Source organism: Dipodomys spectabilis, unplaced genomic scaffold, assembly GCF_019054845.1.
Source record: "Dipodomys spectabilis isolate Male_0828 unplaced genomic scaffold, ASM1905484v1 ptg000197l, whole genome shotgun sequence".
NCBI lineage: Eukaryota > Metazoa > Chordata > Mammalia > Rodentia > Heteromyidae > Dipodomys > Dipodomys spectabilis.
In genome coordinates, this window is record NW_024870874.1 from 10116518 (window position 1) to 10135316 (window position 18799).

Sequence of the window (18799 nt, forward strand, 5' to 3'; positions counted from 1 at the left end):
CATATTTCCTATGTTACGTGACTTGTTTCTTTTGGGGAAGGACTGATAGTTCCATTGTAAACCTACTTAATTGTAGGTGTTATGAGCTGCTCATAGAAAAGCTTATAACAGAAACTCACGCAGAGAAGCCAGGGAAGAAAATACAGATTTGTGGGGCTAGTGTCTTAGCGGTAACAATGAATTCTCTGAAGGGTTAATATTCCATAAACAATGTGACACACAGTGTTACCTAAAAATGCTCTTCAATAAAGAACTCATGGAAGTAAGCAGATGGCTTTTGATGTTTGTGATCACAGAAAGCAATAAAGGGAAATAGTCAAGAACTTCATCCCTGCCCTCTGCATTATTCTCTGTAGTTCTTTTCTTAATACAATGTGAAGCGGTAAATTTATGGGAACCCTTTTTCCTTTCTTTTTCTTAACAAAATATATCTTATGAGCTATGGTTTTTTTTATGATGTATACTTCCCTAAAGCCAAATATAGAGACACCATCAAATTACTCACTTTCATATCACCCAGGTACTAGTAGGTAAATCAATGTTTTAGTTCACAGAATGGTTACAGCAGCCTAAAAGAGAATAGGTATTTTCCAAAAGTTTTCAACCTTCTCCCAGGGTAAGGTCTAAGTAATATGTAGTTCCACAGGCTGACATAGAGTATATTTTATCATTGAATCAGGATTATTTATGGATCCTTGAAGGGGTATTTTTATAGCAGCACCAGAAATTAGGACTATAGAAAGAACGAATAAAGAGGAAATAGATGATTTCAACTTTCTGGGAGGCCTTAAAAGTAGTTGGATCAATGTTTTGGTATTCTCATTGTTGAATGAGTTGCTTAAGCCTAAGATTTATTTCTAATCACTCTAGAAGGTATAACTAGGATCAATCAATCAGGATTGTTCCTCAGTGAAAAAGGCCTAAAAAACTCAAAAGTCTGACTGGAACAGAAACAAGTCTGTGATGAAGATGAGAAAGTTGCTACATAAGAGAGGAGAATGACCACCATCAGAGACCATCAAAGTCTTCAACTCTCCAGTTCATGATTCAGTCTAACTCTTATAAATCCACAATGAGAAAGCAAGATGAAAATGTTAATCCTTGTTGTTATTGTGAGTCTTTTCTTTAGTTTTAGCTTTTATTCTGGTGTTATATGGGCAGGAAAGTGGATAAGGGGAAAAAAAGGGTCAAAAATATCAGCCTAGTGGTAGACTTGGAGGTGGCGCCTTTGGCTGTTTGTACATATTTATTGCAGATGTTTCTACTGGAATTTGAAAGCTTGAGTCTAGTCTTTTCTCCTCTAGTTCACCAACAGCACCCTGCTGCTTTCCCTGGCTTTATTTTTCTATATAATCAGTTAACAGGAAGACAAAAGAGTAAAGGTCACATTTAAAAAGCACAGTGAATTTGCTTTGTGTTTCTCCCAGAACATATTTCACAAACATATTTTATTGTGCAAGTAATAGGCTCTGGGTAGTATCTGAAGAGCTTCTGTACTTTTAGTTAATCAAACTGAGGCTTAAAAAAAGAAATTGAATCAAAAAACTTATAATGCTACACCATTCTATTTTATTATATTATTATGACACTCAGTAATTGTGTGTTCAAGTTTATTGTTATTTTCCTTTCTGCATATGGAATTACTGATATATTTATAACCAAACAGAATTTGTTCTTTAATTGGCACATTGGAGCTCAAGGGATGTTTATTCAACCTTAACTCAGTTGTTTATACTACAAGGACTTGGGTTCAATTAACTCTAAATTTGAAAGAAAAAAAAAGCTTTCTTATTTATAAAAGTTGATCTTGGAGTGACCCTTCCACTGTGTGGAGAACAAAAAGACAGTGTCTCCTTCTTTTTGTTTTTCTCCAAAGAAACTAAACTGCTTCCTTAAATGGGTTTGTTCTTAAAGTTGAAAATGGCAACCAGATGTTTACTGAAATCTGTAGCATTTCTCCTTCAAGCTTCTTTGTAATTGCTTGATTGATCTTTTTAAGTTTCATTGAAACCAGATTGGGCATGTGAATTTTCCAAAGCTGGGAAATATTTAATACTACTTTGAAGATCCTGTCTCTGAAACTTTTTATTAAAAGTATTTTCCTCTTCTTATAATTTTTAAAAGAAGATGCAGCATTGAAGTTTTAATAATTTATTTCAAGTCAATATTTTCTTCATATATATTTTAAAATAGAAACTTAATTTACACAAATTAGATATATTTGTTTGATTTTGCTGCAGACTAGACTGTACTTTGAGTGGCAGAAGTAATTTGCAAAAATAAATAATAGTTTTATTATACTTAGAGGAAAGACTCCAGGAAAGAAAAACAAATTTGTTTAAATGAGAACTTTCAAGAGACAGTGTTTGTGAATTAGCTGGAAGAGAGTTAGAGGACTGGAGGCATAGAGCACTCATTACGCTAGTGAGGCATCTGATTTAGCTACTTCAAATATTTTGACATTTTCCACAATCTGGAAGGAGTTTGGGAGCATGGCAACCCAAAGCATCTAACTAATCAAGACTACTCGATTTGTTTGCACTGCTTTTATTTTCTAATCTCAATTTTATAAAACTACTGAGACTTTCCAACGTACTCTCCCTTTTCAGACCTTACTTTTCCCAGATAGACATCCTTTTTAGTTTCATCTTCCTTAGTTAAACCTGCCACCTCCCAACAATGTCCTCTTGTGGATATCCAATCCACAGTTTGGGAAACAGAAATTTCTAACTCTTCCTATTCTGACCCATCTCTTGTAGTTTTCATTTCAAAATTAACCAAGGAATAATAGTGTTTCCCAAATTTGATGAATTGCATAAATCATTGGGATAAGAACTATGGGGTTGGAAATTTTCTTATGAATCCTTTCTCTCTTAAGTTCTTTATTTTTGTTAGTCATTAGACCAGCTCAGGGCACTGTCCCTGAGCTCTTTTGCTCAAAGCTAGTGCTCTACCACTTTGAGCCACAGCACTACTTCCCATATCCTGGTGCTTAACTGGAGAGAAGAATCTCACAGGGACTTTCCTGCCTGGGTTGGCTTTTAACTGTGATCCTCAGAGCTCAGCATCCTGAGTAGCTAGTGTTATAGGCATGAGCCACCAGTGGATGTCTTCTCTTAACTTCATAATACTGCTTTAATTTACTTCTCCCATCTTGACCTCTGCTTCCTTAATATGTGTAGTCTTCAAGATATTTTTCTCAGTCATATTTTTCCTCATCATTATACTCAATTAAGACACTGTTTTGTATTGTATAAATTCAGTAATTTTATCCGAGGTTATAGTCCCCAAATAATGTTGAATCCTAACCTGTGTTTTACGGGAAGAGTTTTTTCCAGGTAGCATACAGATGCTTGTAAAGGAATATACATGATAGAGAAGTGATCTTCCTGACCTAGCCACAGCTGTCCTTCTCCTCTGACACACTCTTTCCCTCTCCTTCTCCAGCTCTAAAGCTCATTTTTGGATCCACTGTATCCTTTGACTGAAACATATGGCTGCACCAAGCCCTGGGCTGTGTTCTGCCCAGGCTCCACTTGTTTTGCAATTGCTTTTGTCTCTGTCATGTGCTAGCACACACTGTTAAAACATTCTCTCTCATTTCCTACCTAATAAAACACATAGTTCTTCGTGTGACATTCAATGCTTTTCATGCCATGGTGTCAGGAGCTTTCATTTTCTTGCTATGCAGGTTCTCATGCCTGTTCACACATTTGAACTGCGCAGATGCTTAGAAAATGAAAGACTCAATGTGCAAACTGAACTTAGCAAATGAAATCTGAATTTAGGGGAAATAAACGAGTCTTGGCAACATTACTTCCAGAAAAGAAATAGCTTCTAGTTAGGATGGAGCACTGTGGGAATTTGTCCCTTCACATTTCAGAACTTTCTATCTTGCATGGCTGTTTCGTGTTTTTCTTCTCTAAGGTTTCCTTTTGTATAAGTCCCTTACTTACTTACAGGAGGAAAGATCACATCTCAGAACAAGAAGGCAGAGAGACAAGGCGGGGGGGGGGTCCCCAAATACCTTCCATGCACATGCCACCAATTAACCTAATTGGGGTCTCACGTATTAGACCTGACCTCATTCTTGTCCATCCATACCATCTCCCTTTACTTCACTGGTTTCAATATATAAAACATGAAGAATATCCAAACCATGTCCAAACCATATAAAGTCTTTTTGACATTCCCCAAATCTAAGTCAATGTATGAATTTTTCCAGAAGGCTTTTCCTCAAATTACAAAGGATAAGTTACCTGAGGCCTCATCACGTATTACTTACACATCTCTGAGGTCTAGAGTTTGCTCTGTGCAATATTTTCAGTTACTTTTGTGTACCCATTTTATCTCTCCTTTTATATTATAAATGATAAAGCAAGGAATATTTTATTTTGTTTTATCTGGGCAAATAAGTACCTTGCTTATTGGGAATATAAATGATTGGAAAAACAAACTCATAAATAACTGATAAAATAGTTGAATCATTCCTTTAGACATTCACGTTCTATTTTCTCTCATGAAGTTTAGGGAGTAAAATAATTGAGAGTGATAGGGAGTAGCTGTATGACAGAGCAACCAAAGGAAGAACAGAGTTCTGTTCTGAAGACCAGAATTCCTACCGTGGGGAAGGCTCTCTGTAAGCTTGTTTCAGATTCAGTCAAGAATCAGTTTTCCGGGCTGGGATGTAGCTCAGTGGCAAAGCGCTTGCCTAGCAAGTGCAACATCCTGGGTTTGATCCCCAGTACCAAAAAAGAAAAGACAAAAAAAAAAAAAGAATCAGTTTTCCAAGAAGCATGAAGTCTACCGACAAGTTAATAATAACCTTTAAGTAATAACTCTGTTGAGTTCTTTCCCTAATGAAAAAAAATAGGAAAGGCATATGGGATTCTCTTCATTTATGTAACAAAATGTTCCATTTAGAGCAGAGAACTCATGGCATTTAAAAAATCTTGTTTAACATTCCACCTTCTTATCAGAGTGACCAAACAGATGATTAAGGGGTACGATCAACACAGAGATCTCTGGAAAGGAGCACTTGCACCTCTAATTTTCACAGGCATACGTTGCTGTTTTCAGAAATCAGAGGGAATCCCTGACTAAGTATTTGCTAAGGAATATGATTTTGGCCAAGTTCCACCACAGTACTTTGTGCTTTAGCTGAGATGGTGATTCTCAGAGTTGCAAGGATATGGATTGTCTGGGAGGCTTGTTAAGTCACAGAATGCTGGACTCGATTCAGAGTAGATCTGACTCAGGAAGATGAGAGGTAGTTTTAGAATTTGGATATCTAACAAGTGTCTGCATAATGATAATGTCTGGTTCTAGGATTATGTGTTGTAAATCACTGTCTAGGCAATATGTTATTATGGATATTCAGACTCTCTTACAGGAGTGATGTAAGCTATTTGTTAGTTCAGATAGTTAATAAAAAATCCATCAGCATGACCAGAGTGCTGAATCAGCCTTATACATTGTTAAAAAAAAACCTCATTACATAAGTTGATTTGAAAAAGTTTGGTAAGGGTTGGTTTAATTCTATACAGTCAAGACCAAGGATCTCATTTGAAACATAGCAAGAAGCCATTGAATTTAAACTACCTTGGGATACATTGAACTTACTGAAAGATAGTAAGTAGCATTAAACAAAAATAAGGACAATTTTTTTTTTTTGTCAGTCATGGGGCTTGAACTCTGGGCTGGGCACTGTCCTTACACTCTTCAGCTCAAGGCAAGCACCCTACCGCTTGAGCCACAGCACCACTTCTAGTTTCCTAGTGGTTTATTGGAGATAAGAGTCTCATGGACTTTCCTGCCTGGGCTGGCTTTGAACCACAATCCTCAGATCTTAGCCTCCTGAGTAGCTAGGATTACAAGCGTGAACCACTGGTGCCTGGCAAGTGATCCTCCCTCTCTCCGTGTCTTGAGACAGGGGTTCATCTCACTAGTAAAATCTAGTCATGAATTTCCAATTCTCCCTGACTCAGCCACCAGAGTAGATGTGATTGCAGGTGTACCTCCATACTTGACTATATTGATTTTTGTTGTTCAATTTAATTTAATTAATCTCTACAACATCCTTAGCTATTCATCACACTTACAAAATTTTGCTTTTGTAAATAAGGAACCAGTAATATTGTTTTGTATATGAAGCTTATCTACATTCCTAATTATTTCTTTTGCGTAGACTTCTAAAATTAAAATTACTGGAAAAGATAAAAAATATATCATAAAGCTCTTCATTCATGTTGTTAAAATTCTCCCTGGAAAAGTTAAATAGTATTTTTGTCAATAGCACAAATATTTGCTATCACACGAAAACTCAATATTAAAATTCTCATTCATGTAAATGAAGCTATTTAAGAATAAGAGCATTTGCTCTATATAAGCATGATATAAAAATCCAAATTCACAGCTGTAGTATGTAACACATGATATTCTTCTAGAAAACTGACTCTTTCTTCATAATAAGAATGCTGGGAATGCTAAGATGGCAGCCACGTTTCACCGTTATCCATAATTTCATGAGAGCCGAGGCCCCAAGAATAGAGTGTTTACATTCCCATTGAGGTGTTTGCCCTAAGATTCTTATTCAATGTTTGTCCATCTTCTGGAGAAATAGCATATGAAACTTTATCAGCAAGGTCTTGTGTGGTGCTTAAAACCTCTAATTTATAACTATACACAGCCTAGTAATAACATGCTGTTCCAGGCAAAGGAATCTTCTGACCTTACCACTTGGAGTGTTGTTAAGCTACTCTATCTTACATCAGAGATGTTTTGAATTTGATAATGATCAAAGTCTTTGTTAAATACTTAAGCATCCATAATATTTGGTTGATATTTCCAAATACTTTGAAATAAACACATTGGGTGAGATGACATCTAATTTTCTGTACGGTCTGAATTTTCATTTCCTGGATTGACATTCAAGCTCCATATTTAGAAAAATTACTTTCCCGATGATGTCATTTGTTTATAGTAGAATATTCAGGCAAATTTTGGCAAATACAAAAATGAAATTGAAAATTCCACCACTGAAAAGTGACATGGTTAATGATATTGTGTATGTTTCTGTGCATCTAAATATAACACACACAGATTCACACACATATGCACACAGATATGTGCACACTTATGTATACCAATTGAAATAGTTCATCATAATAAATACTATTTACAAAACTGCTTATTAGGGAGACTTTTATACTAAGTATATGATTAATCAACTCATAGGAAAATATCAAAACAAAGAATGAAAAATACTAATTCAGAAAGAGGGAAAGACAATTTAAAGTGTGGCATGTCATTTTATATTCATAGCACAGGCAAAATCCAAATTGACCATATTTCTTATTGCTAATGGAATTCTGAAAAGAGAAATTCTCATATATTGCTTATGGAAATGTGAAATATATTCTTTCTTTGAGAAAGCAATCTGGAAAATCTATAAAACTTAGAATACTTGTACTTTTTGAAGCCAACAGTCTTTTATTCTTAGGAAACCAGTATCAATGTCAGTCTATATCTTTCTTCATTAACACTGTTGATTTAATAGAGAAAGTGATTTTAAATGATGACAAGAGTAGATTACTGTACAAACTTTTAGTAGTAAATAGAGGGAAAACAAACACACTGTGTTTCAAAGCATCTGTGGGAAACTAGAAAATTAGTGTTATGAAACTATGATTAAGAAAAGTCCTGCTAATCTACGTGGGATAAAATACTTTTTAGACGTGTAGAAACAATTTGCTTCAATAGTAACTGGCATAGTTTTCTGTTGGCCTCAATATGCTTCATCTCATAGATGACAGAATTATAAGCCTCAGGAGATTCTCCTTGATTCTGCGAATACAGCCTAACTTAGAAGAATGGTGAAGTGGATAAAACTTGTCTTTGATGGTAGCCCTGTTTGCCACTTGCCTATATCCTACCTTATCTAAAACATTGACATTAGGCTCCCAAGTGCTAGGTTGAAAATATATATTCCTCCATCCAAAATGCCATCCAATCAAACATTGTGCCTATAAAAGAAAATAGTTGGGCCTAGTTGTAGGTATTGTAGACACATTCTAACTGAGGTCTTTTCCTCTCTCTCTTCCTTACAGCTGACTGGATGTTGAATTAATACATCATCCCAAGGGAGGCAGATATATTGAAGAAGGGTGGGAGGAAATAGGAGAGCCTGTATTTTTCAGATTGCCCTTATATCTCTCTGATGAGAAGCCTTCGAAATAGGTTAGCCAGAAATATAGGTGTTATTTTCTGTTTCTTCAAACTTCATCACTTAAATCTAAAATTTTACTTATTCATCTACTTTTGCTTTAAACAGATGCTAATGCAAGACTTATAAATATTAGTTAGGATGTGGTTCTAAATACTTTGCAAATATTAAAATCATTTTCCCAGCTGGGCACTGGTGGTTCATACTTGTAATACTCGTTACTCAAGAGGCTGATATCTGAGGATTTCAGTTCAAAGCCAGCCCAAGCAGGAAAATCCATAAGATTCTTCTTTTTTTTTTTTTTTTGCCAGTCGTGGGGCCTGAACTCTGGGCTTGGGTGCTGTCCCTCAGCTCTTCAGCTCAAGGCTAGCGCTCTACCACTGGAGCCACAGCACCACTTCCAGCTTTTTCTGCTTATGTGGTGCTGAGGAATTGAACCCAGGGCCTCATACATGCAAGGCAAGTACTCTACCACTGAGCCACTTTCCCAGCCCTCCATAAGATTCTTATCTCCAATTAAGCACCAGAAAACCAGAAGTGGTGCTGTGGATCAAAGTGGTAGAGCACTAGCCTTGAGCAAAAGAGCTCAGGGATATTGCTCAGGCTCCAGGTTTAAGCCCCATGACTCCACACCTCCCCCCCACCACCCCCACTCCCACAACCAAACATTTTCCCAAACATTGGTATCTTTATTATTACTGAGGTATATGATTCACATGTATTTTTTAGAATGACTTGAACAACCTTGAGATTGCTTGATTTGAAAATAGCAGATAAAACTTCTGTCATAAGTATTTCACAGGAACATTATGATAGGTTAAATAAATCTCCAAAGATTATTGGAAATAATGTGTATGCATAGAAGATGTTAGTAATCCTGAAATGCTTGTGGGATTAAGTACTAACCTATCAAGAAATATTTAATTCTTTCTCTTATGTTAGTGAATTATATTTTCTTCAGCCTTAATTCTTATCTGATCTGATTTAGTATGGAATTATTCCTGGAACCAGATAGAAATCAATGACTCCCTCCTCTTTCTCAGATTGCTCACAGTCCCCAGTGAATTATTATACAATGTTAGGCCAGGTCTAAGTTTTATTCATTGCATTTCCATGAAGTCATGCAAAATAATTTTTTTAGAATAAGAAGAAGGAATAATATTTGGTTAAATGAAGTGTCAATGCTAATTACACACTAAGCCTTACTTTTCTATTCTGTGGAATTTAGTTAAGTACTGTCTGTCAGAAAATCATGTTAAGCATTGAGCTAATAAAAGAATCAAATTTAAAACATCAATGTCATAGCAAGAATTAGGAGGAAGGCATTAAGATAACTACCTATCCAAGCCAAGTATAAATGACACTAAACAATCAACTTCTATTTAACATAGTTATCTAATAAGAACATACAAAATGTGCTAACTATTGGGAAGAATTACATGGCATTGTTTCTCTAATTTTCATAGCACTTGAACCAGCTGAAGATCTTTGATAAGTGCTGATTTGTAGGTAGATGTTGGGTTCCTAACCTTACCTGTTTCTACTGAGCTTTCAGCTGATCAGTCTGTGAGCCCATTTACCAGTCTTGTACGAGTGTCCATGTGTAACTGTAAAATCAGTTACAATGTATACAATCTTAAAGGCAACCAGAATAAAATATTTTAAAAGAATAGAAAATTAATTGGCCAATTCTGAAATTGGGGATTTAGGAAAGCAAACTTATGTAAAAAAAAATATTTTCTTAAGAAAATACTGGAAAAAAGTGCATTGGGCAGAATGAACCTCATAAAAGAGACAAAGGAATGTTAAACTTAGTAGTTTTAGGTACCAACAAGAAGTAGGTGTGGTAGCAGAGAAAGAACTGTGTAAGAAAGAAAGGGTGTTGTGGGCTATGTCTAGAAAGAAGTCTAGAAAACAAGATTAGGGGCATATTAATTCTGATCATCATAAGATCTATATGTGAGGTGGATACTGCTGGCAGTAGGGAGGTTGAGTTATTAGAGAATGAAATGTAAGTACTAATGGGGACAATAGGAGAACATTTGAAGATGGAAAAATTGTGATAGCATTTAGAAAGGTCAGAAAACAAGTAAGCCACTTTTATTTAGAATTGATGGGGTTGAGAAACAATGGGCTGTGGAAATGAGAGGCAAGTACAAATAAAAAACTGACATTATGCTTTCTAGTTTGAGGAAAAAGAAAATGGCTTTACCTTTGGTAATAAAGACGATGGGAAAAGGGCAAGAATTCTTTCTTTTTTTTCTTTTGACAGGAAAGAGGATAATGAAATCAGATATGCATGATTCAGCAGGGCACAAGTGAGTTTCTCTTTTGTAAAAGATTTTCTGCTATTATGCAATAAAATGAATTTTTATTGTCTTTAGCTGTTAGCCCTTCTCCTTCCTCAATACCCACCAGGCATAAATTTGGTCTTTTAATTAAGTTCTGAAGTTCTTGCAAACTCCTTTCATAATTCTTGGACTGTTTGTATAAGCACTTTGTCTCTATTGTATCTACTTTGTCCCAAAGCCCAGAAATTCTGTCTTCTATATCATCTATTCTGTTAATGACGCTTTCTACTTTACTTTTTATATTTGCCTTAAGTTTCATCTTTTTACAGGATTTCTATGTCTTTCTTGAGGTACTTTTTCATACCTTGTAATGACTTTCTTACTTAATTTGTTTATCAAAGAAGAATTTTTAAAAATGACATAAAAATCTTAAAAATCACTAATAAAAAGCTTGCAGAAGGAACTATATGCAGCTTCTTAAACTCTTCTGAAGGAGTTTATTTCACAGAAATAACTTATCTATGTCTTTTTATGCTCTTATTAATGGCAAATTTCTTCAGAGGGAGAATCTTTTATTTTGCAAGACTTAGAGATAATGGTAGTTTCTTGAATTCATCGGAAGATTAAAATTTTGAAAATTTCAGGAGCTCAAAATTCTTCCTAGATCAACCACATTAAGAATACAGAATAAGATGTTGTTCTAGCTAACCTGAGAGATTTAAGACAAGATATGGATATTAACAATGACTAATTTATATCTAAGCTATCTTGTGGTGGAATCTAGCATGTATACTAGTTTATAACCAATAAGTCAAAAATGTGCTTAAGAAGGTAATACTGCCGGGTGCCAGTGACTCACAGCTGTAATCCTAGCTACTCAGGAGGCTGAGATCTAAAGATCACAGATCAAGGCCAGTGTGGGCAGGAAAGTCCGAGACTCTTATCTCCAATAAACCACTAGAAAGCCAGAAGTGGTGCTGTAGCTCAAGTAGTAGAGCTTTCGCCTTGAGCTGAAGAGTGTAGTGATAATGCCCAAGCTCAGAGTTCAAACCTCACAACCGACAAAAGAAAAAGAAAGTAAAAAAAGAACAAAAAGAAGGTAATATTATGGTAAAGGATGGATACATTATAAGTAAGATTTTGCTACTTAGCAAAATTTTTATAGTTTAATTGTGAAAAGAAGGGTAATACAGATAGGACAGTGAACATGTGAAATATATATTATAAAGATGTGTTATGAATTATTCAAAATTAAACATCTTGGGCCTAGGAATGAAGTACAGTTAGGACTACTTGTCTAATGTGCACAACTCCCAGAATTCAATCCCTAGCATGTTAAAAAGAGTTGGCCCATCAAGAGAAGCAAATTAAACATCTTACAGACTTCGCCTTGAAAAAATTAGAAGATATTCTAGTTATATTATTATGGAATATGGTAGTGTACTACAGTGAATAAGTAAATGAAATTTGACTTTGAAAATATCTTAGAAATTCTTGGATAAGTTTATTTTCCAAACTATATATTATAAATTTGTCCTTCTATAATAAAAAATGTAAGAGTTCATAGAAGGGTTTCTTCTTATGTAAATCAGTTAACATTAGCATTTAGAGTTATAATTCTTTTAAACACAATGAAAGGTTCTGTTTATTTTTTCTGTATTTCCTTAGATACATTTATATCTTAGATTACTAAGAACCAAAATGTATAGTTATGTTCTTTTGCAAACACTAGTGTTTCCCAGTATACTTCCATTTTTAATGCAGAATGATTAATAATTAGATTAGCCTCTGTGTGTGTGTGTGTGTGTGTGTGTGTGTGTGTGTGTTGTATGTGTGTGTGTGGATGGGCATGGATGTAGTGGATGGAGGTCAAACCCAGGAAATAAACTAATTATTTGTCTGTTACATTTAGCTTTTCACTCATTTATACATTTAACAAATAATTTAGCCAATATTCTTAATTCCAGGCATTATCATGGATACTAAGACTAACAATAAATGAAAAGTCTCTCAGGGAGCTGCTATGAAAAACAGGGAAAGAGAAATAACAAACAATTAGATAAGAAATTCATAATCTCTCAGGTGCTAGTACAATCTGTGGAGAAAAAAAATGAAGGAGAACTAGACTTAGTATATTTGATTTTCGTTTAGTGTGCCAAAGTTCCTTGAGCATAAACAACATTTCTATCAGTGATGCTAATTTGACTGCTGGGATTTCAGAGTCGTCTGTTTCCTCTGTATTAAATTACTGGTCATGCAGACCATATCAATGATGAAGGCCCTTTATGAGCCAGGAAATAATCGTTTGCTTTTCCTGGACACTTGCCCATGGAAGACAAATATTTTAAGGGCAGCTTGACTTCTTAAGGCAGATATTTAAATAAATAAGTAAATAAATAAATAAATAAATAAATACTTGAAATAGTTCTTACTTTTAACACTAAAATGTTAGCTAGTTTCTGAGAACACTTACAGGATATACCTCTAGTCAATGTCACATTATAGCTGAAGGAAAAAATTAAACTGAATCCTCACCCCTTCAGAAATTGTGATGTCTTTGTCTTTCCCAGAACAAAAGCACTATGAAAATGCTTCTACTGGTGATTAGTGGAATCAGGACTTTCATTTTTTAGTGTTTGGTGAGGAGCCTGGGGAAGATTCATATTTTTGTAATTTTGAAATGGAGAATGGAATACAACCTGTTTCCTAGAGCTATGCCCTGTGACCTTTTCATTAAAGACCTGGGCTAGTCTAATCATCGAGATTTGGCTTCTTTGTGATGGGAAAAGAAATGATATTAACCATCTAAACAAAATATCTAAGGAAGTTTTAGGGATTTTTGTTTCAAATAGAGGTGGAAACCAAATTAGATATAATTTCTGAGTGCATGTGCAGTTGAGTATAGCTCCTTTTACATATGAAGATTTAGTTACTTTCGTGAGTCACATTATGATTGAAATGCTGTCTGACAGTGTAAAATTACACAAGTTGTATGTACCTGCTGTAGTCATTCTGTCCTCCCTCCAAGTTCCCAAAGGAACAGTAACTGAAAAAAAGATGAAAGCTAGATGAATTCTCTCCTAGTTTCTTCAACTTGTATACATCTAATCATTATTTCTACCCAACAGAGTGGTTGGAAGTACTTCATAAATCAGCAGCTATAAGGTTTCAATCACTATATTTCTCTTTTGCCTCCCTGTGTATTGAGGGGATAATGATGTCAAGAACATGACCTCTAAGCCTAGTACTGAAATTATTTCTCACCACTAACTAGATGGATGACTGACCAGATGACCGAGGCCAAATTATTCATTTTTTTGAACCTCTACAAATAGAGCAATAATATTCAGTATAGTACTATGTATAACATTTGTCTTAACACAAAAACTTTTAAACAATGCCTGGCACCATTTAAATGCATAAGAATTACTAGCTCAGATCCTTATATATCACCCTGCACCAGAATCAACTCCAAATGGATCAAAGACCTCGGAGTCAAAGCAGACACTCTGAAAACATTACAGGATGGGATAGGAGAAACCCTAGGTCTCCTTGGCACAGGCCGAAATTTTCTTAATAGAGACCCAGAAACACAACAATCAAAGAAAGGTTGGACAAATGGGATTGTGTGAAATTGCAGAGCTTCTGCATGGCAAAGGACATAGCTCTTAAGATCAATAGAAAGTCCATGGATTGGGAGAAGATCTTCACTAGCCATACAACAGACAAAGGTCTCATATCTAAAATATACCCGGAACTTAAAAAATTAAATCCCCAAAAACAAATCTTCAAAGAAACAACTGGCCAATATATAAGTGGGCTAAAGACTTAAAGAGAAACTTCTCTGAAGAGGAAAGAAGGATGGCCAATAGACACATGAAGAAATGCTCAACCTCTCTAGCCATAAAAGAAATGCAAATCAAAACAGCATTGAGATACCACCTCACCCCAGTTAGAATGGCTATAATCAAGAAGTCTAATAACAACAGATGCTGGAGGGGATGTGGACAGAAGGGAACCCAACTGCATTGTTGGCGGGAGTGTAAACTTGTTCAACCACTTTGGAAAGCAGTATGGAGGTCCCTCAAAAGATTCCACATAGAGCTCCCCTATGACCCAGCAATCCCACTTTGGGACATTTACCCAAATGATCACAAACAAGACCATACTAAAGCTACCAGCACAACTATGTTTATTGCAGCATTATTTAACATAGCTAAGATATGGAAGCAACTAGATGACCCTCAGTAGATGACTGGATCAAGAAAATGTGGTATATATACACAAAGGAATTTTATGCCTCCATCAGAAAGAATGACATTGCCCCATTTGTTAGGAAATGGAAAGACTTGGAAAAAATTATACTAAGTGAAGTAAGCCAGGCCCAAAAAACATAGGTCCCATGGTTTTCCTTATTTGCAATAATTAGTATATGTCTGAAACAAGCAGAAAAGTTCAGATAAGCTGATGTTAGGGGAGTGAACCCCAAGATAAGTATTTAAATTTTTTTTTTTTCCTTTCATGCAATTGTTTCTAACATATTTATGAGATGATTTCTTTGTTGCTTTGTATGTCCCTTCCCCACAGTGTAACCCCTGTTTTCACTGTATTTGATGTTGGTATAATTTGTGAAGGGGAAGGAAAAAAACAAATTGTTTAACTAGGGATACAAGTGGACCCATTGCAACAATGAGATGTACAAGTCGTTATGTTGAAAAACAAACTTTACAACTTTGGTGGGGGTGGGGGGAGTAAGGGATGGGAAGGGGAAACAAAGGAGGAGGCTACAATGCTTGATAAGAAATTTACCCCTTATCTTGCCCATGTAATTGTAACTCCTCTGTATGGTATTCTCACAATTAAAAAAAAAAAGAATTACTAGCTCTTGATATACTTACTCCTATTACTTCTTTAGTTATTAGGGCTTTGGTTCCCTAATCTAATGTTGAAAGAGTAAGGCTAAATTACATAGAAATTTTCCTTTTTACAAGCTAGGAAAACTTGAGGAGCTACCACCCACTTGGCCAGTTGGTCTCCCGTGCCTGTTTGTTCCCAAACACACTTTTGACTTCTCAGCTCTTATCAACTCAGTGTTCATTTTCTAGAAGCAGAAGAAAGATACCGAGAAAGACACCAAAAAAATAATATTTACCACTGTGCCTAGAATGTTGACTCTTTGGCCACTTATCATGGGTTGGAGCATCCCTGAGGTGGGCTAATGTAGAAAGAGTCCAAGCTGATACTAGGAAGGAGAAAGAGAGAAAAAGATGAGGTCAAGGCCAGCACTGGTGGCTCATGCCTGTAACGTTAGCTACTCAGCAGGCTGAGATGTGAGGCTCTCGGTTCGAAGCCAGCCTGGGCAGATAGTTCATGAGACTCTTATTTCCAATTAATCACCAGAAAACTGGAAGTAGAGCTCAAGGTGGCAGGATGCTAACCTTGAGCAAAGAAAGCTCAGGGACATCATCCAGGTTCAAGCCCCGTGATTGACCAAAAGGGGAAAAAAGAAAATATGAGGTCAGCCCACATAGCAGTGACTCTTCAACCACTTTAGCATTCCAACCTGAGAAGGTATAGAACAAACAAGATGACCAGATATCCTTTTTATTTATACTTTGAGAGGAGGAAGACTATACAGACCCCACTTCAGGTCTTGCCAAATTTAATGGTTATTAAAATGTACCTGGGTTGAAATGAACTTCCTTGAACTCATGGAAGAGTGTGTCACATCCATATATCAAAGGATGAGTTCAGACATCTCTCTATGGCCAATTGATCAAATATCATTTTGCTTGAAGCCATTTCAAGAAAATGGGTTTATTTAATAAATAATTCTAATTAATTTAAAGCTAAGACAAAGGATATTAATTTACCCATTAACCAGTCCTGGAAATTAACCCATATTTTGCACCCTGTCTGAGACTTGCTGCTGCTGATGACAAAGCTGACACAGCCTTAGACCAGGTGGAGACCACGTTCAGGTTTGGCTCCAGAGTTTGATGCCTTTCAGAACACAAATTCTGCTCCAATGAGCTTCCACATGAATCGAAATCTGGATTTTATGTGAATTCCGCTGACATATGCGTTATGAAAGATATTTAGAATTAAAGCACAAACAAAACAAACATTTTGCAGATCAGATTCCTCCCACCTGAGGGCTGGACTTGCCTGTGGGCGTCTCTGCTGCAGGGCCTAGGTACAGGAGTGTTAATGGCTCATACTTTCTGGTACTGTAATGTGCCCCCTCCCCTGCATTGTATATTAGTTTATAAGTTTGTTGAGGTTTTAACTTATGTTTTAAGTGCTCCAAGACTTGCAGCTAGGTGTAGATTTACTTAGTGAATGTGCTCTGTTCTCTACCTGGTTTTTAATTAGCAAAATAGCTTTTTACTTTCTTTAATTGATTTTGAGGATGTTGTACTTCTCATAAAAATTTTTTTCTTTATAGGAAAGCACAAGCATTGATGGAGGGAGCTGAATTCTGAGATAGAAATGCAGAAAGTGAAAAAATTTACTAAGTGTTTATCTAGCAAATAGAGATGTGCAGTTGAGGTAGAATTCAGTGATATTTTGAGCGAAAACAGTGAGCATATTTGGACCAGAATAGCATAATTAGGGGAAAAGTGTATGAAGAGATCCCTTGAGAGATGAAGGGTCACTCTTAGAATTGCTAAGAAACTGTAGCTTGCTTTGTAACTTTCCCTAAATTCACTATAATATGTTATACCCCTCGGATTGCTGTTGGCAGTAATTGCCTTTTTCTTTTCTTTTTTTTTTGTTTTCTTTCATATTTAGAATTCAGTGTTCTGCTCACTGCAGTTTCTTCATAAATTGAATGCTTTGAATTATTGAAACATGTCTTTTGGATTTAAATATTTATGACTTAAATATACATTTCTTAATGTCAACTCTAGAAACTGTGTCTGTGTGCCTTCCACAGGGAGGGAAGCATGCTTAGAGGAATATAAATATGCTCTGTTCTTAAGACCCAGACAATGCAGTCCTTAATTTGAAAATCCTTCTCATTTTTCATTTCTTTATCTTCTTAAAATGTTTAGGTGGGAATCTTATGACAGGAAGTTTCTTTTAGGATTTTAGAATTTCCTGAGCTTGAAATCATATAGGATAACAATAGTCTTTGTGTTTTCATTTGGATCTATATCAAAAGCTTTGGGCTGAAAATGCCAGCTGCACACTGCAAATAAAGGACTGGAATCATCATACTGAATTTGCTATGAGCTATAGGAGTTAGTTGGAAGTTTTCTTCAGTTAGGAGGATTGGTGCAGGCTCCATCTCCCTGGTGTAAAGCTGGATAGCTGTTATACAAATGAGATTTCACTCTTCCCAAGTCATTTGTGCTCACGTTACTTGCCCTTTGGAACTGTTGGGCGGTCTCTCAGAATCTTGGGACTCAAAAAGCAGAAAAGTCTGCGAAAAGAGCTTGACTTCAATTGTCTGGATCCCTTTTTCTGAAAGTTCTCACTTCTAATAGCAATACAATTAAATACCAAAGAACTCATAGACCAAACACCACAGGACTTGTCTAATGGAAAATTACTTGGTTGATGGAGAGTAAACTTTATTTCTCATTGTCATTTATTGCTCTTCCTTATCAGTTTATTCTAGAGAATATTGTACCTCTTCAATAGGAAACTCTTCTGAAAGGGAATGGAGAAGTTAATTATCTCCTAAGCTTTTAGGAGCCACTGAAGCTATTGTATGAGATGAACAATGAAACCCAGTTACTTGAAGGAACATTTAACTCAGTTACATGAAGAAGCATTTAACTCAGTTGATCAATAAAGAGACAATTTATATAGCAATTGTTTTCTAATTGAATCTCCATATTATAGGGTAAAAAATTTTCCAAACAGTGTTAATTCCTTTACTATGTTCCCCCATGTGGATATTTAAAATTTTTTTCTCTTTAATTATAGTTTATTTTTAAGTGGTTGTACAAAGGTTTTACCATTTAACAAACCAGTTTGTAAGTACAATGATTCTTTTTTTAATATATATTTTTATTGTAAAGATACCGTAAAAAGGGATAACAGTTACATGAGTAAGGTAATGAGTACATTTCCTATGGAGCATTGTTACCCCCTCCTTTGTTTTTCCCCTCCCACTCCTTCCTTCCGCACCTCCCCAAATTCTTCCTTTCCCCACCTCCAGTTGTAAAGTACGTTTTCAACATAGTGTCTTGTACATCTCATGGATACAATGGGTCAACCTGAATCTTTGTTTCAGCATTTTGTTATTTTCCCTCCCCTCTCCAAATTAGAA

The 18799-nt window shown here is 35.7% G+C and overlaps 1 protein-coding gene across 1 annotated transcript in view; it reads left to right on the forward strand.

Annotated features, from left to right (window-relative positions):
* Cped1 (cadherin like and PC-esterase domain containing 1) overlaps positions 1-18799 on the forward strand; it is a 240246-nt gene that overhangs the window by 32605 nt on the left and 188842 nt on the right. The window lies entirely within an intron of this gene.